Here is a 27,893-nt window from a genome sequence, read left to right as displayed (position 1 = left end):
GCTTTTGTGTGGCTACTCTGCCCATTTGACAGACAATACCTGCAGTTGCGCAGAGCGTGGGTGAGCAGTACCTAAGAATGTAACTTTTATGTGGCCAGTTAAATTGTAAATTAAAATCTACTTCTTGTATCATTAAGTCACAGTCTACAGTTTCCTCCCCTTTGGAAGTGGAGAGGTGATACAATTGCCAGAAGGTAACCAACATGACATGGCCTCTGCACCAGCAGAGCTGTTACTAGAGGGAGGAGACCCAGGGTTGCAGAATAAGGGTTCTGATACAGCACCGAAAGTGAATATTCCAACTTCTTGGGTTGGGATCAGGATTTCCTGTGGATCCTTGGGCTCCAAGTGCTGTCAAGGCCAAATTTTCCTGGCCCCTTCTATGCCTCCACTAACCCTTTGCTACCCCTCCCCCATAGTGAGAAGCCACACAGTTGGTGTTGTTGAGTACAGAATTCTACATTTGCTTCCCCATCTTCCTTCATTTTTTTTTCTGCAGAAGAGACAAATTGTCTCTTTTCGGGGCTATCAGTGGTATGACTCAGCATGAGCAAAGGTGACAGAACCAGGACCTATGATTAGGTTTATGGAATATCAACCATAGGATTTCACATCCTATAGTGCAATTATATTTCGAAATAAAGGAGTTGAATTATATGTTCCTGACATTTTGTTGTCCCTGAACTGAAATGCTTTTAGATTCACAGTACTTTCAGGTGGAAGAGACTGCTTAGGTCATCTAGTCCATCCCTCTGCCAGCGCAGGGTTATTCAGGGTGTAGAGATTTCTAATGTTTTGTCTAGACTCTAGCCAATTGTGTAAGGTTGATGTTTGAGTACTTCGAAAGTTTTCAGTAGAGATTTCAAAGGTAACAGTAGGAATCACAGTACTGGACTTTATGATGGTCTGAACATTACAATTCTGATCATAAAGCTTTATACAATGTGATCGGTTTATTGGTCTGTTTGCTGCCACTGTACAATTTGTCTTCTGCAATCACTATTTGAGTATTGAGATCACTCTGAGGTCAACTGTTCCTGTACCATAAAGAAACCCTTTATTGTTTAGAGATGCCCCTGTTACAACAGTAGAAGTGGGATGTAGAGCAACGTGCCTGATATTTTTGATCAGTGATCGGTCATCTGATTTTTATCCATGGTGTGTGCTTTTTGCCTTTTTTTTTTGTACAGTTGGCATTATTGAAAGAGTCCATTAGTGGATTACTATCCTAAAGATTGAACCACCTTGTATGCTTTGATTGACAGGAAAATAATCATTTCAATGAACAAATGTTACATCACCAGTCCAAGTATAAAGTAGCTGCTACAGATTACTGTATTCCCCAATCCGAGTAATTTATTTCTCAAGGAAAGATTTATTACTGTGCTTTCTGAAAATAATCTAAGATTTGGAATCTTTTAAATGAATCTTTACAAGGTTCCCTCTTTTACAGGATGTAGTGTGTTTAATAAGCAATGCTTCAGCGTTTGTGTCAGGAATTATTATAATCTATCATTCAGCTAGTTGGGATTGCATCAGATATAAACAATACATTAAAAATAGCTGTACACACTCTTTATCCTTGAATCACAATACAGCCAGTAAAGAGTACCTTGAATCCTTTTAAAACCATACTGATGAATAAAGCTCGTAAGAAATTGTGTAAATTTTTAATGGAAGAAAGCTGTTGTGTAAAGAATCACTGACATACTAGGGCAAACGTTGAAAAATATATTTAACTAAAACCTTATTAAAATGGTCATATACTCTTTTTGCATTTCTTTTCCTCTATTATTTAGATGACAATTACAATGGTATCCCATACAGTCATTCACTGAATGAATCTGGCAGGATTGTAGATGAATACATAAAACAGTCACTTATAATGTGCTCAGAGCCAAAGCAGGAGCAGCAGTAGAGGTCTGAACAAGAACTGTCCTCCCCTCTTGTGCAGCGTAGGAGGCCCAGTCTTCTGGGGAGCGCTTGCAGTGCTTGTGCCTCAGTGAGCAGGACACTAAAGTGGGCATTGAGGAATGATCTGGGAACAGTGCACCAGGAGGAGTAATCTGCTGCATCCAAATGAATGAAGTAGATTATTCAACCCCGTGTGCGCACAAACCCCAGGAGATATTGTAGCTTCTGAGGCAATCTGTCTGATGCTGCTCCTGGGCTCTGACCCCTACAGAGAGCAGTGGAATGAAAGCCACATTCTAGCCCTAACAATGCGTGCTACTAGTCTCTGCAACTACCTGCTCCTATCCTCAACACGCATTCTCCCTTGTGTCTTGTCTACACCGACCTGTGCCTTCTCAGGACAGGGACTGTTCCCTACTGTGCTTGGTGCTGTACAGATGCATAATACAACCCTGAGCCTGATTGGAGGCTTAGGACAGTATTAAATAATAAGAATAAGCGAAATGCTCCTAAAGGAGATGACTTCTATATGAGATTTGGCAAAAGTATACATTTGTCATGGACTAAGCATTGCTTCCTTTAGTTTGGGATCAGTATATATCCTTCCATTGGGTGCAGGATACATGGTCCAGGGGAGAGTGCTCGAAAGGGAAATAGTACTTTGTTCAAGACCTATACAGACAAAAAGTAATTCATCACAGGTCTGTTAACCATCTGCGAGCCTCATTCTGTTTTGTGAATGCCATTTTGATTGTAAAATTGGGCTCTGCCTGCACTTTGGCATTGTAGCCTCCATTTTCAGCTGAAACAAACAGAAGGAGCAAGGGGAAGTCTTTGCACATAGCAGAGAGTAAATAATGGAGAGTAATCAATTTCCATCAGTCTGAGTGTTCCATTCAAATGGAACAATGAGCTGGCTACAGCGTAGGGGAACCAGTTTTCCTTGTCTGGACTTCAGGTGGGCTGAAACTAAGTAACAAATCATCTGATGAAGGACTGGAAGCCACTTGGGGGGTGACCTGACAGAGGTGATTGGAACTTTATAAAAAGGAGTCCCCACCACCCCCGGTCAAGGGAAAGTCCAGAACCAGAAGACAACTGTAACAAGGCACACTCTGTCCCTGTCCTCGGATGCCCCAGGAACCTCTCAGATGCTCTCCACTGAGTGGAAACATCACATGATTTATTTACATTCCCATCACCAGTACTGTCCTGTATTGCATTATTATATACAGTGCTTCCCTATCGTTTCTGTCAACATAGGGAAGAAGGAGGTTACCCTTCCTTGAGATATCTCCACAGACTGGGCTCACTAGCCCTGGTTACTCCCTCTCCCTGTGTCCTTCTCATAACACCCACCCACCCCCACCCAGTGGGCTAATTGGCACATCCAGCCTCATCAGCTAATCGGCCTTTTCCGGGGAGCTGATTGATGCCTGAGAGATCAGAGTGCTGGCTCACTGCTACCTTCTAACACTCAGTCATGGTGTGACAGCACAGGACGAGAGAAGGTGTAGGAGAACACTGGAAAGACCCCGCCTAAGACCCAGAGGACTCTCAAAAGGGGTGAGGAAACTGAGGCAGGGGCTTGCATGCGGGTGTTTATTTTCCATATATCTCTTGTGCACTATGAGTAAAGTGCATGTGGTTTAGGAGGACTATTCCAAAGTCTGTGTCTCTTGTTTTAACTGTTAAAAGTCCCCAGATGGTGGAGCTCTGTGGCGGGTATGTGTAAGCTACTGGGGAGAGCTGGTGGGTCATTTGTGGTCTTGGGGGCCTAGGGCAGCTGAATTGTGGGCTATGCATGAAAGGCCACATATAGAGAGTGTCTGAATGCTACTCAGACTCAGTAAGCTTAAAAGCTTGTGGGATCCAAAGGTTTGGGTCCAATATATCATCCTGGTGAGCATCCAATAAAGGGATCTCAGTCAGGGCTGCTTAAAGCATTCTTTTACTGGCCTGTGAGGCTTTATAATGAGCTTTTAATTGAATGATATAGTCCCTAGCAGGGACATAGTACCATTCAAGAATGACTGTTTTTTGTTTTTGTTTCTTTTTAAAAAGAAAGGTTCTAGAAGGTAGCGTTCGTTAATAGCTGATGTGCCCAGAGGGCTCTCTCCTGCTGGATACCACAGAGTCCTTATTTCTACCACTCCTGTTCAACATTATGGTACAGGAGGCCACTGAGAGGGTTAATCTTGGTGTAGATCTTATGTGATATTTGCAGTACTCAGTACCCAATTCTGCCTTCTTCTCACCTGAACTTGCTGGTGCAGTTAAGTGACTTAGTGACCAGCTGACATTGCATGTGGATGAGAGGTAGCCAGATGAAGCTCAGTTTGGGGTCAGAGAGGAGTAGCGTTCATAGGTTTGGTGGAAGGAAAATGACAGATTATACCCCTTTACTGAGAGAATGTGCACTTATTATTCCACTGTGCAACTGGGAGGCTGTAACAGCCTCAGCTAATTCTGGATACTCAGCTAGTGACATTGGCCAGGACTGCTTGTTTAAGTCTGACCGAAAAAATGTCAACATCCTAGTCTGGAAGCAGACTTTGCTAATGTTACCCATACCTTTGTCATGTCATGATTAGACTACTGCAATGTAAACTGCATGACTTTTTGGAAATGCAACCCAGTGAAGAATGTGTCTTAAGTGGTACTACATGCAGGAAACACATTACATCATTGTGTCAGTTTGCTCTGGTTTCCAGTTCAGCATCCTGATACAATTTCAGATAGTCAAGTCGCAAAAAATATCTAATAGACTCCTTCTCTCCCATGTAGTACCATCTTCGTTACAATTAGTGGTGGCACTTCAGTTAACAGTTCCATTAGTTAGAGGTTGATGTGAAAGCATTTTCTGCACCAACCCAAACTAACTCAGCAGAAATGTCTGATAGTTTATTCTGATCTCTTTTAACAAGATACTTCCCCCTTCTGCCACACAGAATTCTGACAAGGGAAGGATAGACTGTGTGACAGAGGAACATCAAAGCAAAGAGCTTGTGCGGTAAAGAGGCCTAATCTATTCATGTAAGAAGCAGACAAAATGGTTCTGTCCGAGTCAATGGTCATTTGCATTTTCTCATGTTCCTCATGACTAGCAGTGGAAATTATGGTCATGAAAAGAACTTAAAATCACTCATCTGCATAGTTCTGGAAGAGAACCTTTGCAGTGCTTGTTTGTGGAGTTTCTGTTGGAAATTTTCAATTTTAGCTATTGTGGATGAAGTGTGGTGCATAGTTCTGTATGTCATCTATCCCACTTGACTGGTATTTGGATCAGTCCAGCATTTTGACCTATAGGAACCTTCCAAAACTAGCAAAATCAAAAATATAGAATGAAGTTTTCTGTCTCTTAAAAATCAGTAGTTTGTGAAATATACAAATATATACACATTTACAAATATACTTGTCTTGTTTCAACTCAAAAATAGGATCTATAACAGACGACATTTTAGATTGAGGCTTTTTATCCACATGTGGTTTTATAAAAAGTCTGAATGTCAGTTACATTGACTCAAAGTTGCAAAATATTAAGCAGTTTGAGTGCAAATTTTATTAATTGCCATGGAATAATGCTATGATGGCCCAAGAATCTTTGGCATTTTATTAAAAAAAAATTGGGATGATGTGGTTTTTTAATAGAAAACTGTACCCAGCCAAGAGGCCCAGGAAGTACAATCCAGGACTACATGCTGGAAAGTCCTCTCCCACCCCATCATCTACATGGATTGTCTGGGTTCTCAAAAGACCCCTCACAGAAGGAGCAGGAGAATTGAAAACCTGTGTAGATGATAGAAACGTAGTCCAATTCAGACAGCCTCAAACACCAGGGATTGCTACAATTTATGTCATTGGTCCAAAGGAGACAAATAGATCATACATCTTCTCTGCCATGGACACAACAAACTTATCCCATCAAACTTTTCTGGATTATAAATTGCTTCGTAAACCCAAACTATCTCAATTCAATCCCAGACCAGAACCACTTCCTCCAAGAGGAATTTGTTTTATGTCCAAGAGAATATCACCTGTGTCGGGGCTAGGCAAGACCACGAGCCAACAGCAAGTCCTGTAATACAATAGCCTTTTTCCAAGAATTTGGCCTATTCAAATAGAAGCAGTCAGGGAGCACTCTGGCACTCAAGGATGCCACCTGAAACTTTGACTTTTCCCTTTTGGATGGTAAAACAATGCAAAGAACACCCAAGACACCTACTAACAGAAGGTGCCAACACCTCCTTTGATGAGGGAATCTACCACTTACCCTACCATGAGCAATAGTGCAACAAAGACCTAAGACACCACTATTTCTCGATGATAATGATGTCACAAAATGCTGCTCTGTGACTAGCCTTCCTTTCCTAAGCAAGCTAATCAAAAAAGGTAGCAATAAACAGCCTCCATCACCATCTTTCAACAACCGATATCCAGGACTCTTGACAGTGAGGGTTCAGGTAAGACCAAGATAGAGACAGCACCTGTTCTTCTAGATGACTTCCTCCCCTCCACAGGTAAAGGAATTATAGCCATACTCATCCTGATGGACCTGTCTGTGCCCTGTGAGACTGCTGATCACCACATGCCTCTTTCCCATCAAGAGGCGGCAGGGGTGAATGGAAATGTCCTGAAATAGCTTACGTCCTTTCTCTCAAACTGGGTCAAGAGCAGAAGGTCATTATGGGACATTGTGTCTCTGCCTCTAAAGCCCTTAACTCTAGAGTCTTATCATACTTAGTCTTCTCTCCCCACATTTTTACGGTGCTATAAAACAGTTGGGACAGCTGGTAAAGTGAAGTGCCAGCAGTACACATACCCAACTGTACATCTCTTTACATCAAAGATCACCAGCACCATCTCTCACTGAAATCGGTGCCTGGATGAAGTGCAGCTGGCTAAAGCAAAACTCAGACAAGACTGAGGTGGTGATGGCAGGAAGAGAAAAGTGTTTTGAAGAACCTGTTTCCTCTACAACATCCCTCACCATTAAAAGCATCTGCCCTCAGTGTGTGAAGTTGATCCACAGACTTGTGGTCCTTTTGGAATCTTCAATATTATTCAATGCGTAAGTAGCCACAATAGCACCCCCTCTCCCCCCCCCCCAAAAAAGCCTGCTTCCATCTGCAACTGGCCAGAAGATTTGTCCTCTTGCATACAGCTCTGGCCACAGGGATCCACACGTTTGTCACATGTAGGTGATGGTTATGGCAACTCATTGGTCCTGATTCTCCTCACACCACTATAAGTAAAATCCATGGAGTTACACAAGAGAAGAGAATCAGGCCCATTATGTCTCAGAATGAAGTTACACACTTAAAGTATAAAGTATTAGGCTGTTGCATTTTGTACCAGCTATCTTCTTAACAGCATGGGCCACTGTGAACACATCACCTTGATACTCCACTATACATTGACTCTCTTTTGAAAATAATCTCTGTTCGGTATGCTGATTCCAGTTGCTCCACAGGATTGGCTCTAGCTACCTCAGATATAGCTACTGTGGGAACTCCTTGTCAAAGGCTATATGCCACCAGCTCACTAAAACTACTGACTAGTAAGGGAAGGCTGATGAGTGAGGGAGGCAGAATTTATGTAAAATCTGACCCTGGATTATAGAACTCGCTCCTGAGACAAAAGTGACCAAGATCCTGACCACAACTAAATGACTTCTTTCCTTCAAAAAGTTCTTCAGACACACACTCTGCCCTCCTACTGACTAACACACTCAAATAAAATAAGACTAAAATGTTAAGAATAATGAACTAATCAAGCTATTTCTCATATAGACTGTGAAGAAAAAGAGGTGGTTGTTGTAATTTATATTTTAAAATATTTTGGAGATGCTCAGATATTACAATGAATGGGGGCATCTGAGTAAGGAGACTAGGTAATTTGCACAATAAAATTTTAAACTCAGATAAAATGGATACTTATTTTAAAATATATTACTGTTGTTTGGGGCAAGACAAATCTTACAAAACAATATACATTTAAAGTGCTGTTTTACTCTGAAAAAGGGTACCTTCCACTGTCAGTTTTTAGGTAATGCAAAAAGTGGCACTAGGCATTAATCTAAATTGTTCAGAATAGGTACATCAGAATGTGTGGTCACTTCAGTTGCCATCACAGAATTTTCTTGTTCCTCCTGTAAAACTTTTCAGATTTTGTTCAGTCAAACTAGGTCAATACAAAAAGGGGAGCTAGGTCAATACAAAGGGGGAGCAAAAAACCTAGCTGACTTCAAGACTGAGCTTGATAAGTTTGTGGAGGGGATGGTAGGATGGGACTGCCTGTGATGGCATGTGGCCCATCAGCGATTGCCAGTAGCAAAAATCCCCAATGGCTGGAGATGGGACACTATACGGGGAGGGCTCTGAGATACTACAGAGAATTCTTTCCCAGGTATCTGCCTGGGGGGTCTTGCCCACATACTCAGGGTCTAACTGATCGCCATATTTGATGTCAGGAAGGAATTTCCCCTGGGTCAGGTTGGAAAAAAAACAACCAGGGTTTATGCCACCTTCCTCTGCAGCATGGGCATGGTGTAGGGTTGCCAAGCCTCCAGGATTATCCTGGAGTCTCCAGGAATTAAAGATTAGGGCATGTGATGAAATTTCCAGGAATACATCCAACCAAAATTGGCAACCCTAGGCACAGGTCACTTGCAGGTTTAAACAAGGGTAAATGGTGAATTCTCTGTAACTTGAAGTTTTTAAACCATGTTTTGAGGATTTCAGTAACTCAGCCAGAGGTTACAGGAGTGGGTGGGTGAGGTTCTGTGGCCTGCAATGTGCAGGAGGTCAGACTAGATCATCAAAATGATCCCTTCTGACCTTAGTCTATGAGAATTGCTGAACATAAAGGCACCCAAGTTCAAACTCAAGGTATTGTTTCATCTCAGAGACAAAGCTTTGAAGCATCAAATTCCAGCCTTTCACTGTCTGTCTGCATTCTTCTGCTGCTTTTATGGCTTCCCTGGGATTGAGCCCTTCATTCTAAACTTGGCAGTCCAGGAGTCCTTTTCAGTCAGAGTTCTAGAGTGAAAAAAACTTTTGCAGTCTTTGTTCTAGTTTGAGCTTTTCAAATGGCAGCCCAAACTGGGTAACAATCCTCTGCACATAAAGAAATGACACTTGTCCCTTTAAAACTATAAAACAAACAAAACATTGACCTGTCTGACTATAGCGTTCTCTAGAGCATCCTAAGAAAGCTCTCATACTCCACTTCTCCATGGCCTTCTCTACACTGGGGCTAAAGCCATTTTATCTGCACTGAATTTAAAACTGGTTCTGGCTATTTAAAAATAGTGTAACCAGTCAGTACAGAGGGGGCTCTGCTATGTTTAAAACCAGCTTACAAATTGTGTACTATGCTAGAAATTGTGTAGGAACATAAGTTAGAAAATGGTTCTAACCTCACGTGTCCTCATCCATGCTGCCCACCTAAGCTATGTTTAAACAGTGAGCATGAGCTGGTTTTAAACTAATAACTGTATTTATAAAGCATTGTCTCCTCCCACTGAAACTGCTGTGGCATCGATCAGAATAAAACTGTTATGTTTAAAACTTTTTATAAAGATCAACCTCAAAAATAAAAATCAAGGAGGAGGTGAAAAAAGAAGGTGGGGAGAAAGGGTGAAATAATAATATACCAACAGTGGTCAAATTAAAAATACTTTTGAAAAAAAATGATCAGTGTTGCCAACGTTCATGACTTTATCACAAGTATTGCTATATATGGTATTTATTTAAAGCTCAGCTGCTGAGGTCAGTGATTATGTGAGAAACTTGGCTTTAATTTTTTTTAAAGTATTAAGTTTCTAGTTCTCATAATTGTGCAGAAAAGCTTGAAAATGTAAACCTGAGTGTACCGTGCTGAAACAGTTGTGGATATTTAATGTAGTGGTTGGTTGTGTTGGAGAGGATAACTTGTGCCAACCTCCACCAATGAGGTTTGTGTGCATGGGGTTCTTTTTAGAACCCTAAGCTAACATCTAGAAAAAAACCAAATCCCCAATGCATCAGATCACCTTCGGGTCTGCCTCTCTACCAAGCTTTGTGTAAATAGTACATTTGCCAGACAAATGCATTTTTCAGTGCATCCAAACTATATTCACAAAGTCTGGTATAATTCAGAGAATAGTTTTACCTGGGGGGGAAAAAAGGAAAACTTTCAGAAATGTTTGTTTTTCATTTTGGGTGGGGGGGGATCAATTTCGGTTTTAAACCAATTGAATTTTTCTTCAGCCACCAAAACGAAAACAAAAGTGGTGCCACTTCCCGCATCTCCCATGGCCATTGGATGCTGAGGGGCTCCCTGCCTGTGAACGCTCCAGGTAAACAAAACATCCAGGCCTGCTAGTGGCTTACCCTAATGGGCCAGGAGCCAAAGTTTGCCAACCCCTGAAATATAGGGTCGGCTTATGAAAGGGTCATACAGTTTTTGCTATTTTTACCTATCCATTTTGTGGGGGTCGACTTATAAACGAATGGGCTAATGAACAAGTATATATGGTACTTAAAAACATTAATACATGAGTAAGCAAGAGTTTAATATAATTTTCAGCCAGGGAAACTGAAATTCATCCATGGTTGATTCACTTCAAAATCATGAGTCCTTTGTTTATATTAGCAGGGTACTTAATAAATGAAAAGAATATTTTATTGTCTCAAACCAGATGTTGCTATAACTCTTTATGGCTTCATGAATAAGCATTCAAGATTTTACTAAAAAGGTTCTAATTATTCCATCTGCACTTACACTTATATAACCTTCATTTGTAATTAAAAACTATTTTTATCCTAATTGAGGGCTTGATTTTCTTAACTGGTAATATCAATGCAAATGCCATTTTACGAAGTCATAACCACATGTTGTTATAATTACACATGCATACATGACTAAGCACTCATATCGACAAATAAGTACTAGTTTTGCCAGGAATTCCCCAAAGAAAGTCACACAGAACTTTTGATAAATCTAACAGGAACTTGTGTGTCATCTCTTTACACATTCTGGGAGAATATTTGATACTGCAAGCTTCAAAAGTTCATCCAACATCACATTAGTGAGTTTGCTTTGACACTTGGTTGTCAAAAATAATTCGCTGTGCAAATTGAGTATTCATAAACATATGCTGAACAGACACACGGATATCTGTGCCACTTCAAACAAAAAAGCATAATCAGAGCTGGGAATAATTTTCAGAATTTTTCATGGATTTGCCAACAGTTTAAGCATTTTATTATGTTCACCATTTTGCAATTTTAATCTAAGAAGGATTGACAAGAATGACAGAACAAGAAGCAATGGTCTCAAGTTGCAGTGGAGGAGGTCTAGTTTGGATATTAGGAAACATTATTTCACTAGGAAGGTGGTGAATCACTGAAATGGGTTACCTAAGAATGGAGATTCTACCACCTCCCTAGAGGTTTTTAAGGCTAGGCTTGACAAAGCCCTGGCTGGGATGATTTAGTTGGTGTTGGTCCTGCTTTGGGCAGGGGATTGGACTAGATGACCTTCTGATGTCTCTTCCAACCCTAATATTCTATGACAATGTATGAGTGTAAGGCGTGCGTGTGCGTGTGTGTGTGTGTGTGTGTGTGTATGGAGAGGTGCATAGTTAACAACATGATTACGGGTATAAATATCTGGCACACACTTACACATGTACTTACCTGAGAAGTCCCATGGGCTATTCATATATTCAAAGTTAAATAGATGCACAAGTATTTGCAGGATAGCAGTCTAAGGGGGAGATCTTAAGAAGTGCTTAAAGGTATTAGGAGCACCATTCTCATCGACTTTCATTGGTACATTTGTTCCTATATCCCTTAGCAGCTTTTGAAACTCTCCTCCTAAATGATCATGGGGAAATACACATTTTCTGTATGCAACCATGGTAACAGTTTATATGGATTGGTTTCTTTTTTGAAACCCTCTCCCAACATGTCTGTCTGTTTTTCATGGCCATAAAAAGAGGAGAGTGGGGATAGAAGATATCTAGGCTAACATCTGGAACTTTTTCAAATATAATATTCCATGGACAAACCTTGGACCAATTCCTTAAGTCCTCATTTCAATTTTTACTCAGACAAATCTCCTATTACTGTTACTGGGAGTTTTGTCTGAGTAAGAACCGAGTGAAAAAGCAAGTAAGGACTTCACAATTTGGCCTTTTGTGATAGCATAACTGGTGGAGCAGTAGCCAGGGTGGTCTAAGAAAGAGGAATTGTTAAAGATTTATGTGATAAGGAATATATTTCTCACCCTCTCATTCAATATCTGTGCATCAGTCATAATGAGACACTATGTAAAAAAATTAAATGGTAAAAATTTAACAAAGTAATGAGACTGGTGGTAAAGATGACACTGCTGCAGACAAACCCATTGGTCATCTTAGACATATCTCTGGGGGAGGCTCTCTTGTCAAAATAACACAAAAAGTTTGGAAGGTCCAATAATACCGAGAGAGAAGAATCAGAAAATAATCTCCGTTGTCCCATTCAGGGCCAGCTCTAGGATTTTTGCCGCCCCAAGCAAAAAAATTTTTGGCCATCCCCCGCTTTTTTTCGTGCCCTCCCCTTCCCCAAATCCCCTGGCCCCGCCTCCTCCCCCGGGCGTGCCACATTCCACCTGACATTGCTTCCTACAGCTCCCATCTCCTGCAATGCCCCACCCTAGCTCACTGCTGCTCCGCCTGCTCCCCTGAACAGGCCGCTGCTCTGCTTCTCCCCCCTCCCTCTCAAGCGAGGGAGAGGCAGCGCGTTCAGGGGAGCAGGCGGAGTGGAGGTGAGCAAGGGTGCGGGGGCAGGAGCGCAGGAAGTAACAGGGGGGTAGAGGAACCGCTCCCTGCCTCAGCTCACCTCCGCTCCACTGCTCTGCTTCTCCCTCCCTCCCTCCCAGGCTTGCCGTGCCAAACAGCTGTTTTGTGCGCAGCAACCCTGGGAGGGAGGGGGGAGAAGCAGAGCGGCGGCAGCGGAGTGGAGGCGACCTGGGGCACATTTTTAGGGGCGGCATGGCTGGCACCAGAATGCCGCCCTTAGAAATGTGCCACCCCAAGCACCTGCTTGTTTTGCTGGTGCCTAGAGCTGGCCCAGGTCCCATTTGGTCTGTGGATAAAGGTGTGTGTGTGGGGGGTCTCTCTCTACCCCCCTTTAGCCTGAGGATTTGGGGGTCTATGGGAGTGGAATGTAGAGTGGCTGGCTGAGGCGGGCACTGTGCTTCCAAAAACAATCCTGCTGTTCAACAGATTAACAGCTCTGAAAACACTCATCTCACTAACTAGCACTTTGTTTTCAGACACTCACCATTCAAAGTACAGGAGCTACACTGGCTTCTGTAAAGCTTTGGGGTAGGGCTGTCAAGTGATTCAAAAAATTAATTGCGATTAATCGCGCTGTTAATAATAGAATGCCATTTATTTAAATATTTTTGGATGTTTTCTACATTTTCAAATGTATTGATTTCAATTACAACACAGAATACAAAGTGCACAGTGCTCACTTTATATTTACTTTTGATTACAAGTATTAGCACTGTAAAAAAATCAAAATAAATAGTATTTTTCAATTCTCCTAATACAAGTACTGTAGTGCAATCTCTTTATCGTGAAAGTTGAACTTAAAATGTAGAATTATGTATTAAAAAACTGCATTCAAAAATAAAACTATGTAAAATTTGAGAGCCTTACACATCCACTCAGTCCTACTTCTTGTTCAGTCAATTGCTCAGACAAACAAGTTTGTTTACATTTGCAAGATATAATGCTGCCCGCTTCTTGTTTACAATGTCACCTGAAAGTGAGAAAAGGCGTTCTCATAGCACTGTTGTAGCTGGCGTTGCAAGATATTTACATGCCAGATGCGTTAAAGATTCATATGTCCCTTCATGCTTCAACCACCATTCCAGAGGACATGCAGCCAGGCTGATGACAGGTTCTGCTCGATAACAATCCAAAGCAGTGCGGACCGACGCATGTTCATTTTCATTATCTGAGTCAGATGCCACCAGCAGAAAGTTGATTTTCTTTTTTGGTAGTTCGGGTTCTGTACTTTCTGCATTGGAGTGTTGCTCTTTTAAGATTTCTGAAAGCATGCTCCACACCTCATCCCTCTCAGATTTTGGAAGGCACTTCAGATTCTTAAACCTTAGGTCGAGTGCTGTAACTATCTTTAGAAATCTCACATTGGTACCTTCTTTGTGTTTTGTCAAATCTGCAGTGAAAGTGTTTTTAAAATGAACAACAGGTGCTGGGTCATCATCTGAGACAATTATAACATGAAATATATGGTAGAATGCAGGTAAAACAGAGCAGGGGACGTACAATTCTCCCCCAAGGAGTTCAGTCACAAATTTAATTACCGCTTTTTTTTTTTAATGAGCGTCATCCGCATGAAAGCATGTCCTCTGGAATGGTGGCTGAAGCGTGAAGGGGCATATGAATGTTTAGCATATCTGGCACGTAAATACCTTGCAATGCTGGCTACAAAAGTGCCATGCAAATGCCTGTTCTCACTTTCTGGTGACATTGTAAATAAGAGGAGGGCAGCATTATCTCCTGTAAATGTAAACAAACTTGTTCGTCTTAGCGATTGGCTGAACAAGAAGTAGGACTGAGTGAACTTGCAGGCTCTGAAGTTTTACATTGTTTTGTTTTTGAGTGCAGTTATGTAACAAAAAATCTACATTTGTAAGTTGCACTTTCATGACAAAGAGATTGCACAGCAGTACTTGTATGAGGTGAATTGAAAAATATTATTTTTTATCATTTTTACATTTTGCAAATATTTATAATCAGAAAGAATATACACAATTTAAATGACAACACAGAATACAATATATATGAAAATGTAGAAAAACATCTAAAATATTAAATAAATTTCAATTGGTATTCTATTGTTTAACAGTGAGATTAAAACTGCGACTAATTGCAATTAATTTTTTTAATCGTGATTAATTTTTTTGAGTTAATCACATGAATTAACTGCAATTAATTGACAGCCTACTTTGAGGATAATTCACTTCGGAAGTCACCTTTTCATTGGCTCATAAGGCCGGCAGTTTGTCAGCGAATGGATAATACAAAGGTAGCAATGAAAATTAGCAGCTAGAGCTCTGGATCTAGAAGTATCACTGAACTTCAGAAGACAAAGAATCACTAACATATATTCAGAATAGCTCTTTTTTTGTGTACATTTATATACTAAGGTCTACATTCTGCTCACAGAATTGAGTGGTTGGGCTGGGTGTGCTGGGATGCATCCTCCCCACCGAGGCTGAGGAACAACAGCAGATCTCTGCTGCCACTACTGCTATCCTGGGGCTCTTGTAGCTCCCACAGCTCCTAAACTCTCAACACCTCATAAGCGGAGGAGCAATAGACAGTGGATCCATACAGCAGTAGGTCCACTAGCAGCCAAATGTGCTGGGCAACAGCATGTAGGAAGCCCTTAAGGAGTGGAGCAGCAGGTGCATACAAATTCTGCCATCCGCTTTGTGCAGCAGAATTCCACTGGTACCAGGACAAGTAGAGCCCTCCTCCGCCATGGAAGGAAGGAAAGAGTAACCTCTAAAATGACATATATCCCTGCCGTACATACAGATGAATCCACCTGTCTGGTTTTGTGAGCATTGTCAGTAATAGCCTATCTAATCTCCACAATGGCTTGACCTTTGCTAGCTATAATCATGTTGAAAACTGAACAGTGCTTGGTAACCATTTTATGAATACAACTATACAGTATGGCTAAAAAACCCATAACCTATGCAGCTGAAACCATGCACATACTGTTATAGTATAGCCAATTTCTTTGAGCAAGGAGCAGCAGGTTGTCAGCATTGCTCCAGGAAGCACTGTCACTCTGAGGCACAATTCCCTTCCTCCTCTTTGAGGCAAAATTTCTTTCTGCTTTTCCCATGCTCCAGTGGGGTAGTAATTAGTTGTTGGCCTATATCAATCAAAATAAGACGGGCTCTGTGCCTGCTCAGCTGTACTGGCCGGTTTATTGGAGAGGTGGAGCCAAGATTTCCTCCACTCCCCACCTACTTGCTTCTGGGGAAGAGGAGAAGTAGTGGATGTGCAGTCTCCATTTGGATCTCGGTACCAGCCCAGGCCCAGCATCCAGGTAGACCATGCAGGGCTTTAAGTGGGGTTCTAACTCCCCTCTCTAGGCATGTAACCCAAGTTATAATCTAGTCCCTTGAACTGTATGTACCAGCCAGGCAGCTGTTAAGGATGTATGGGCAGTAGCGTGATGGACTGGGTTGCATTTTAAGAAAAGTACTAACTTGACTGGAATAAACTAAAATATGATCTTTGTATTATTGCCTGCCAACTGCAGGAGATTTTTCTCCAAAGGATGAAATGTGATAAATGGATTCATGAATCAATGCCAAGCCAGGTCCCAGGGATTATTTAAAAATCACAACCCACTCTACAATGTGGGTGGATGGATTCCTTTATTCATTTCTTCTGCACAAAGAAAGTAGAATATTATGAATTAATGCTGATAAACGTGAACTGATAAATTGACAAATTTACTGGTGGAAACTAACTGATTCTTTTTCATTCTACTCCAGAAAACAGATGTAAAATTGGTGAACATAATTCTTAGGCTGCCTAATCTCAAATGTGAAACATAGGCAAGTTAAATGTGTGACAGAATCTCCAAATGCGGGCTATGAATCTAGCAGTAGATGGGGTTTAATTTCTTTATATGCATTAGGGTTTTCTATTACCTCAGCTTCAATATTCAGCATTTCTATTGTCAACAATGTACTAGTCAGTCTTGATGTGGACCAGATATAAGTTTGTATCTAAAATAAGAGTTGGTTCTCATGTTCTTTTGGGACATAAAGCATGCTGGGTACTACCCTGGTGAGGAAAGAACGCAATTTTCTTCTGTAATGTTACTCATAGAGAGTCTGCTCTGCCCTGACTGTGCAAGCTCATTTCCAAATCCAGCTGGTCGAGAAAAAGAAAATCTCAATTTTTCTCTAAATTTCCTGTGATTTTTTTTTAAACCTGAAACATAAAAATTTTTCAGTTTTCAAAAACAATTTTCAGTGAAAATGTTTGGTTTCTGAAAAAAAAAACCCGTAATACTGAAAGTCAAAAAAGTTTTATTGAAATCAGAAAACAAACAAAACCCTGTTTTTTCAAATAGAAAAACAAGAAAATTTCAGCCAAAATGAGTTGCTTTTTGATCAAAACAGTTTGCAGAAAATTTTCAAAGGAATAATGACCAGCTCTAGTTTTGAGTGTTTTCTGGGGGAAGAGGAAGAGAATAGTGTGGTTTGCAACCCTGTTTTTGTGAACATTGTGCGGATAACTCTGCTCTTTCTTTTTTTCCCCCAGCACATGGAGACAATTGGTCTCCAGGATTTCTAGCACTTTTCACATAGGCACATCAGGGGCACCAACTACGATTGGGCCAGGCTTTTGCCTTGGATGACCTTAAAGGCAGGGGGTAGCTACAACTGTGGAAACTGCTCTATAAAGGATCTGTGAAGATACAAGAGTATTTTGGCCATGGAGATGAGTACTTAGAAAAATGTATAACAGTTTTCAGATAATCATGCTTTTCAGAAATTTTGCAAGGACTGTCATCTTTGTATGGCATACTATCTAGAGAAAACTACCACAGACATAAATCTTATACTTGCCAAGAAAGTAGCCTAGCCCCATTTTGGGTACTACAAATCCCTTAAAAAAATTATGCTGCCATTCAGAGAATTTCTAAGATTTTTCACTAAACGCATAGATAGGTTCCACCACAATTTGCCACTGGAAGCCCTCAGCTCCATTGACTACTTCTCTGACGCTGACTGCCCACCTTCCTAAATACAGCTGTGCTCAATGCAGAGAACATGCTAGAGTCAGAGAAGCAGGCTGGCCAGCAGGGAAGAAGGTCTATTTCGGTGCCAAGGCAAGAAACTGGCTTCAGTGCTGCTGTGTTTGCTCACCTGCATAGCAGCTACAGCAATGTGACAAACAAGAGGTGCCTAAGAGGTGATGGCAGGAGCTTCAGGAAGGGACTTCAGTTGAGGAGTGAGCAGGGGGGTGGGCAGCCAGGTGTAAGAAGGCCATTGGGGTGACCAACCAAGTGTGTGTGTCTGTGAGGGGTTACAGATAGCGGGAACAAGGAAGAAAATGGATATGGGGAGGCAATGGCATCAATTATGTACATTATCCATGCCCCCAATCGTACTCTTCCATTATTGTCCACTCCTTGAAATGTCCCTTTGCACCTCCATATCTGCCTCCTTCCTCTTGGGCATGTCCTGAGCCTCCCCCAGGCAGAGCTGGAAGTGAAAGGGATTTTGCGATGAAGACACAGACGGTAAAATTTTCAAAAAATATGTACGGGACTTAGGAACCTAAATCCCATTTTCAAAAACTCCTAAACCTTTAGGAGCCTAAGCATTGGACTTAGGCACTTCTGAAAATTTTAACCAGAGCCTGCAAGTAGCACAACTGGTTAATGTATAGGTTGAATATGGATTCCTTAACTGGATGTTTCCTTGTTTTTCAGGATTGTGTAGGTTGGTGTTGCACTTAGTCAACCGTAACTTAAACCATTAATGTTTTGGGGGGTGGGAATCAAATTAGTTTCAGGAAATAAATTCAGTAAAGATGGTAACTGATACCATCTGATGGTAACTGATACTGTCCAGGTCTGCATGTGCCCCAGAATGGTATAAGACATGAACTGAGCATGGAAGTTCTCAGTTTTAGGCAAGCTGGAATCACAATTTGAATATTAAAGAGTACAGCATTAAACTCTATATGTACAAACAAATCCATCCAGTAGGTGTCATTGGATTCTCTCCCAGATACCATGGTAATATGTCCATTCAACATTTGTCCACATGATGCAGCTTCAAGCTCTAAGGGACCCTCCAAAGCTGCACTTTGGTGCAATCCCCCAGTATGATGCCCTTGTCTTGTCTTGAAACGAGACAAGGCTTTCACCATGAGCCAAGTCTACGTTTCAAATGCACTTCTGTCTGGATGGCTCTACCTTGAATGCGAAGATTCTCTTCCAGGCACAATGTCTTCGAAAGATGGTCCAAGAGGATGTACCTTTAAACAAGATTCAGTCATGGAGTATTACTAATATAACATGTCGTGAAATTTCATTCAGCCCAATTTCATGGCAGTGACGAATTGTTAAGGGAGTTTTTCACTCTTGGTTTGCAGCTTGAGAACATGGTGCTCTCTAAAGTACTATTAGAGGCACTTCTCTCCCCTCATGTGAAATTCTTCTCTGGGGAAGTTAATGAAAATAACTGACCTTTCCATTACCAGCCTCAAAGGAAATTCAATCTGTTTAGTTTGTCAGAATAAAAATATTAAAATTACAGAAAAAATTAAAGAAAAACTCATATTATGTCATAATATGTATTGACAATGACCATCCTGTATGCTGTCTATACTAATTCATGAAAAGAATGTTTTGTGTTACTTCACTCACAATTTGTTGCTGGTTTTATATAATTATGCAGAATGGGAACATTTATGGTATAGCACGGAAATGAGATAAAATGGCATCCTTCTGCCAGGAACACACTGCTTGCTGTGGAAATAGGTTGCTATGGGAAACTGTTTCTAGTGCACAAAAGCAATTTTTTTCTAAATAATTTACTGTTACTTCAGCTGTCTTGTTAGGGCTCTCTTTTCTTTTGTCGTTTTTTATATTACCTAAATCCGCTCTGCAACCAGGTGATACATGAAAAACAACCTTCCACAATTTACCTCAAATCTCAACTGGAAAAGCTCACGTCTTTGGCACTACCTTAGGTGCTTTTTCCTCTACAGTGAATGAGGAAGGTTTATAGAGTAGATTAAATTCAGATTTCCCCATACTGGAAATACACTAGATTGGACTCAGATCCACTAGATGAGTCAGGGCACAGTCCATGAGGCTACTTTTTAAAGTGAATTTATTGCTCATGAAAGGTGCTGGGTTTACAGTTCTAGAGACTACATGAGCAATGGTAATGCAAACCCCCATATAAGATGGATTTATTTACATTAGATTTGCCTGTAAAGAACTCTACACTCCCCCACTCTATGGATGACTCAGTTACTATTTCTTCAGAGATTTCCCCCTACACACACACCCCCTCCCTTCTTCCATCATAATCCATCCAAGAGAAATTGACTGGGTTGTTGCCAAAAGGCTGTTTTTTGTTGTGCTCTGAATATGTCAGGCTATGTCTCATCTCTTCCATTAAGGCCTTTCACAGTCAATAGACCTCTATTGAGATGTCCCTTGCTCATAAGATTTTCACCCTGGGTTTAGTCAGCAACAACATTTCCATTCAGTGGATACCCCAACTTATGAAGGGTCTTAAAGATTATCACCTGGAGCTGGAACAGAATCTGAATTTAGATGGAAAGTCAGTGGAGTATTGGTGCGATGTGTCCTTGTATGCTTAACAAACAGGCTGATACATATTATACAATTTGGAGTTTCAATATGTAGTGTTCACCTTTAGCCCTAGGTCAGCAAGTTGCAGTAATCTAACCAGAAGAACAGAGCCCACAGTGGCAAGTTCCTCCTGATTCAAGAGGAAATGACATAGGAACTCCTTTGCAGAATTTCAGAGGAGCTGCAGATTCCTCTTGAGGAAGTTCAGGATCTTCAACACAAGCTCCTGGACATCCTTCAGTGCTCTGGCTCCAGTAGAATGCGTACCGAAGCCACCCTGGAGCCAGCTAGAGTGGTTTGGCATATCCCAGCTATCTGTGCCCCTACCCCAAAGATGGCATAAGAACGGCCATACTGTGTCAGACCATAGGTCCACCTTGCCCAGTGTGCTGTCTTCTGACAGTGGCCAATGCCAGGTGCCCCAGAGGGAATGAACAGAACAGGTAATCATCAAGTAATCCATCCCCTGTCGCCCATTCGCAGCTTCAGAGAAAGGGTACTATGTCCCAGCCAAAGGGGTGGAATTTCTGTTCTCTTATCCTGCTCCTAATTCTTTAGTGGTCCAAATCGCCGCAGAGAGATCTAGACAGCAACATCCCTGATCCACCCTGACTGATAAGGAGGGAAAGTGTCTCAAATTTTTGGGAAGGAAGACCTTTTTTTCTTCTAGTCTCCAGTTCAGGATAGCCAATTACTGAGCACTAATAGCTAAGTACAACTTTCTGAACTATTTGAAATTCACAGACTTTACTGACAGTCTCACACAGCAGGACAGAATTCATATCCCAGCTCTCACAGAAGAAGGCATAATGGACATCAGGACGGCTCTTCAATCAGCAGTAGATGAGGCTGATACATCTTCCGGGGCAATGACTACTGCTGGAGAGCTGCATCCAGTACCTCCCAATACTCTCCCTCACTCTTTGGGGGTCATCTAGCACTCTATTTCAACACCTGGAATGCAATAACAATGGACAAATGAGTGTTCAGAATCATCCATTCCAGCTATACTATAGAGTTTGCATCCCCACTCCTTCTTGGGTGCCACTTTCACGAGAATTTTCTCAAACAAGAAGTGGAATCTCTCTTACAGTGAGGAGCTAAAAAGCGGGTTCCTCTACAATACCAAGGGAGGGGGTTTTACTTGACATATTTCCTAGTCCCAAAAAGAAGGGCGGTTGGAGACCCACATCTGTTCAAACTCAAGTTTTGCATGGTCACGTTGGGTTCTACAATTTCATCCTTGGAAAAGGACTGTGGTTTACAATTCTTGACATGAAGGATGCCTACTTTCACTTGGACATCCACCCTGCTTACTGATGCCTTCTCAGATTCACAGTCTGTTCTGAGCCCTTTCAGTACAGAATACTGCCTTTTGGCATTACTGCTGTCCCTAGGGTCTTTACCAAACTTTTCTCTGTCATAGCAGCCTACATCTGATGCCATGGTTTCACCGTCTTCCCCTGCCCTCGATGATTGGCTCCTTGTTGCTAGATCACACCAAGAGGCCCTGGCGACAACTTCAATAATGCTACAACTCCTCCCCTATCTGGAGATCAGAGTAAATGCTGAAAAATTCACTCTCACCTGTACATAGACTTTGGACTTCATCCATCGTGGCCAGAGCTTATTTGTTGAGAGAAAGTTTTCAGGATATAAATGTTATCATAGACCAGATCATAACCGACCCCAGAGTGCCAAGACCTCTATCTCTATACTAAGCCTTATGTCCTCATGCACTTCTGTCACACTTTTTGCAAGACTCCACCTTTGTTACATACAAGCATGGTTTCAAATTCTACTTGCGAACTGATAGTCCATGAGCACCATAATGTCTGTTCCCACCAAAATGATATCGTCCCTGTCATGGTGAAAGAATCCCCATCAGGTAAGCATCAGCATTTCCTTACTCACCTCTGCATCAGACAGGACATCATTACTGATGCATCTCTGCTGGGCTGGGGGAGCTTATATGGACAACCATACAGCTCAAGGCAGCTGGATATCTCGAGAGTCCAGAATACACATCAATGTTCTCAAGCTGTGCGTTGTTTGAAGGGCTTGCAAAACCTTTCTCCTGTTCATTCAAGGTTACCATGCCCTGATAATGTCAGACACCATCACAACTGTCTTTTACATCAACTAACAGGGAGGAGTGAGATCCTCTCCCCTGTGTGCAGAAGCGGTCAGTTTGTGGAACTGGTGCATCAGTAGTCAGACTACCCTGTTGGCAGGCTACCTCCCAGGAAACCAGAATGTGCGAGTGGACTCTCGCAGTAGTTACTTGATCATGAATGGGAGCTACATGATTTTGTGGTAAACAATATTTTTGCTCTTTGGGGGACCCCTACCGGGGACCTGTTTGCCTGCCAAACAAACAGAAAGTGCAACATGTGCTGTTCCACAGGAGCCCTGGGTTGCCACTCAAAAGGCAAGCCTCTACTCCTTCCATGGTCAGATCATCTGAACGGTGCCTTCCCTTCACCACCTCTCGTGCCTCAAGTTTTACGCAAGATTTGGCAGGACAGGTCATTGCTCCACAATTGGCCCAGACCGTTTTGGTTCCTGAACCTCCTATGCAGGTAATCTCAGGCACCGATCATCATTCCTACGTTTCCTGATCTCCTGACTCAAGGGAAACAGCAATATCAGACATCCAAACCCATGGCTGCTTCATCTCCGAGCCTGGATTTGGGATGGGCATCGTTAAGGCTACATTTTAGTCATGGGTATTTTTAGTAAAAGGCATGGACAGGTCACGGGCAGTAAACAAAAATTAATGCCCCGTGTCCTGTCCATGACTTCTACTATATACCCCTAACTAAAACTTGGCGGGGCAGCTCAGGGAAATGGCCCTGGGGGGCACCGCGGGTGATGGGGGTGTGGCCCGGGAGGGAGCCGCTCATGCTGGAGAGGCACAGTGGGCGCTCGGGGGTGTGACCTGGGGGGGCACTGCGGGTGCTCGGTGGGGGGAGTTGGCAGGGCTGGGGCAGATTCCCTGTGTGGCTTTTGAGAAGCAGTGACCTCCAGCTCCTAGCTCCACATGCTGCCTCTGCTCTGCCGCAAGCCAGGGTTCTGCAGCTCCCATTGACTGGGAACCGCGGCCAATGGTAGCTGGGGAGGCAGTGCCTGCGGGCAGAGGCAGCACATGGAGCTAGGAGCTGAGGGAAAGGAGTTCCTGTCGCCCTTCTGGGGACCCCCCCCCCCAGGTAAGCACCACCCCGCATCCCAATCCCCAGCCCTGAGCCCCCCCCACACCCAAACTCCTGCTGCTGGTGGGTGGGGGGAGGGGGAGACTGCCCCAGCAGCAGCTGGTGTGAGTGGCCCAGGGGCTGCCTGAGCTGCTCAGATGACTCCCGGGCCAGCCACATGGGCCCTTGCAGAAGTCACGGAGGTCACAGAAAGTCATGGAATCCGTGACTTTGCATGACTTCCGTGACAAACACAGAGCCTTAGGCATCATCCATAGAGCAATCATTGTTCTCTCAGTACTCACTAAGCCTCATTTTGAACCATTAGCTTCTTACTCCATGTCTCTTGTATCTATGAAGGTCACATTCCCGGTAACCATCACCTCAGCCAGGAGGGTTGGTGGGCTTGAGTGCTGATGAGGATCCTCTTTACACTATATTCCGTAAGGACAAGGCTTCATTAGGTTTACACCCTAATTCACCCCCAAATTTTTTGTCTCAGAGTTTCATATGAACCAGTCTGTCTGTCCCCTTACCTGGGTTGTTCCCAAAACCTCACACATCCTCCGAAGAAAGGAAGCTCCATTCCTTCGGCATTTGGTGAGTCTTAGCCTTTTACCTGCAGAGAACAACAACAATGAGCTATTTGTTGCCACAGCAGAAAGGGTCAGGGACAGGGAATATCCCCTCAAAAAAAATAAATCTCAAAATTGATCTCAGGCTGTATTTTGCTCTGCTATTTCCAGTCTAATCTTCTCCATCCTTATGGAGTAATTGCTCATTCTGCAAGAGTGCAAGCAACATCTATGGCGTCACTTCAAAAGGTGCCTCTACTTAATATATGTAAGGCAGCTCTGTGGAGCTCAGTCTACATATTTGCCAGACACTATGCCTTGGTACAGGACTCCTCTGCTGATGCATCTTTGGGAATAGCAGTCCTTTGTTTATCTCTGCAGTATATAACCTCGCACCCTTCAGTACTGTTTGAGTACTGCTTGTCAATCACTCACAGTGGAATACACCTAGGGACCAGCACTCAAAGAAGACGAGAAAGTTACTTACCTTATAATAACTGGAAGTTCTTCTAGAAGTGTGGTCCCTATCTGTATTCCACTACCTTCCCTCCTTCCCCTCTGCTTCAGATCTTCTCTGAGCTGCAGTGGAGAAGTAACTGGAGAGACTGTCAGACCACCCTGCCCTTTATCTCCTTGGTCGGAAGCATGAAGTCAGTCAAGGCAAACGTGCGGACCAATGGACACTGTTTTCAAAATGCTCTGGCTCCAGGTGCATGGTACACATGAATACCCACAGTGGAATACATATAGGGACCACTCATCTTGAAGAACTTCCAGTTACTATAAGGTAAGTAACTTCTTTTACTCTAATCTGAGTAAGCATATATCACAAATCATTTAAATTTTTCAGTGCAAAGGGGATTCAATCCTTTTCTTCTTCACAAATGTGAAATTGTTAAATTGTATACTGAGCTCCCCTGCAGAGACCATCAATAACAGCGCTTTCTGGGAACCAATCGGAACTAAAGGAAGGAAAATGATGCTCTGTAATTTTACACAGGATGGCAGTTATAGGAACACTTGTTGTGATTTTATGGAGTTAAAAAAATTGATTCCCTGTAAGTGGGATCACAATATGTAATAATATGCCATTGCATGATGGGCTTTTATCCTGTAATTGTTACCTGCTGTAAATATTTCAGTGCAAAGAAGCTGAGCAGCATAGCACAGCTAAACCCAAGCAGAAATCAGAGCTCTCCCTCTTCCCGGGCAGGAAGAAGCTATCCGCATGATCTGCCCTTGGAAACTATGGACCCCAACGAATTACAAAAGTTACTTGTAGCAAACCACACCCAACCAAGAAGCCTAGGAATGAAAGAACTGGTGAAGCCCAGAACAGTACTGGTGCCCCCTCATCATCTACAAAGCCTGTTTCTTGGATGGCCCATCACAGACCAAAAAGGAAGGAAGAAGACTTGAGCATCACTATCTATATCTCTATATCACGGTCTTTTATTCAGAGAAACTCCAACACAAGGGATTCTTCCAGATCTAAGCCTTAGCGATGGAGGAAGCTAAAAGAACCTACCTCTCCTCTGCCAACGGTGGCAGCAAAATCAAACTGGCAGAACATTTCTGAGCTGTCTCACACCTGTCTCAAGTCTGGACATTTCTCAGCCCCAGGACCTAGCATTTCTTGCTGCAGGGAATTATCATTTTACTTCATAGAGAAGACCTCTCACATCTGGGAGGGCCTCACAGGGCACAAGAAGAACAAGAGATATTCAAGGCCAAAGATGTAACCCCGTCCATGCAAAAAATCAGCATGATCATATGAGTGTGGTCACAGAAGCACTAGCAGCAAACAACCACCATTTGTGACTGACCATGGCACTTTCTGGCTAGGAAAATTGAGTAGAGAACACTCAGACCCTTACTAACAGAGCCTGTCATCACCTCCTTTCATGAGGGAAGCCTGCCTCCCATTCTAAAGCACACAGTAATCTGACCCACACTAAAGAAACTATCATTTGATGCTGGTGAACTTACCAACTACTGTTTAGAAAAGAGAGATTTGATACTAAGCAAGCTAATCAAAAAGCTAGAGAAAACCAAAAACAATCTCCAGTGCCATCTGTCAACTACCTGTATCTTGGATCCCTCTCCACCAGGTTCAGGCTAGAGCACAGCATAGAAATAGCACTTGTTGATCTGGTGTATGAACTCCTTCTGTCCATGGGAAAGGGAACTACAACTACCCTCACCCTGCTGGACCTCTCTATGGCATTCAACACTGTTTATCACCAAACACTTCCTCCAAGAAGGCCCAGGAGTGAATAGAAGGACCCTGAATGGTTCAGGTCCTTCCTTTCAGATGTCCTGATGAGCAGTTGTTCCGCTACTTCCAGTGTCTTCACCTAGGGTGTCCCACAACCCTGTCCTGTCCCCATCCCTAATAAATGTCTATATAAAGTCACTGGGGAAAGCTGGTTAGACAACTAGAACAGATGAGAATGACCCTGGACTTCAGTGTTCAGAACTAAATGCAAAACCCATTGATTCTTTCAGTTTTTCAACAATAGCGCTTCATGGAAAGACACAGAGTCAACTCTTCCATGTTTAAACACAGCTGGTTAAAAAAAATCGACCGCCCATCCCAATTTTACAAGAAGAGAGAGAGAGATGATTTTTGTAACTTTCATTGGTACCTTTTACAGGGGAGGAGCTCAGAAACTATGGTGTTAAAAGCCACATATGAAGATGGTCAATAGATGATACAGAGACTGCTTCCACTTAGCATCTCAAGGTCAGACACTAATACAGTAATTTAAATTCATCCTTAGTATAACTCAACATTTTATTCAGCAGTGACTGTTTTGAAGCTCTCAGAAACATTAGGCCAGGGATGAATTTGGCGCAGTATTGCTAAGATTCTTATGAGATACATCTAAGGTTTGGGCTACACTACCAACTGATGTCAGTATAACTACGTTATAGAGTAGTTACAGAGAAGATCCACATCCCGGAGTGACATAGTTACACCGACCTACCCCCCAGTGTAGACAGCGCTATGTCAATGGGAAGGGTACTCCCGTTGACACAGCTACTACCTCTCGGGGAGGTGGATTAACTATGCCAACAGGAGAAGCTCTCCCATTGGCATGGTAATGTCTTCACTAAGCGCTACAGCGGCACAGCTGCACCAGTGCAATGCTGTATGTGTAGACAAGCCCGCAGTTTATACACTATGTGTATCTCACCACTGAGATTAACTGTAGAACAAACCAAAGGCCAGTGCTGCACTTTTGGAAAGGCCATTTTACCTGTGAAGGAGCAAAGCAGACTCAAAAATCATAGCTGGCCTCTTTTCTTATGTCTTTTTGTGAGCAGTCTCAATTCTGAGGCCTGTGTGATTGAAGTGCCAGTGTTAGAGTTGACTGGAAGGCAACAATTCTGTTTCATGGCGATTTTTGAGGTTTTGAAATTTGGTTTTGTTTCACATTGGAATGAAAGTAAAACCTTTCAGACGTGTTCGCCAAGAGGGAATAGTGTTGAAATGTCTGATTTTGGATCAAAACCTGAGATTTTTGAAGTTGGAAGCAATGTGGTGTGTATGTAGCCTGGTGGTAACAGCAGTAGGATGGAAAATAGGTGACCCAGGTTTAAGTCCCTATTCTGCTGGTTGCCTCCCAGCTCAGGCACAGTAGGGTCTTGAATGTGCCTTTCACGTCCCAGGCCAGTGCTGTGACCAGCAGGCTGTGGAGTATTGCAGATTCTCTCTCTCTCTCTCTCACAAAACTAATAAGTCTCTGTCAAACATTTCAGCAGTG

The sequence above is a fragment of the Chelonia mydas genome, chromosome 5, assembly GCF_015237465.2.
Source record: "Chelonia mydas isolate rCheMyd1 chromosome 5, rCheMyd1.pri.v2, whole genome shotgun sequence".
NCBI classification, from domain to species: domain Eukaryota; kingdom Metazoa; phylum Chordata; order Testudines; family Cheloniidae; genus Chelonia; species Chelonia mydas.
Note: the sequence above shows the minus strand (reverse complement) of the source record.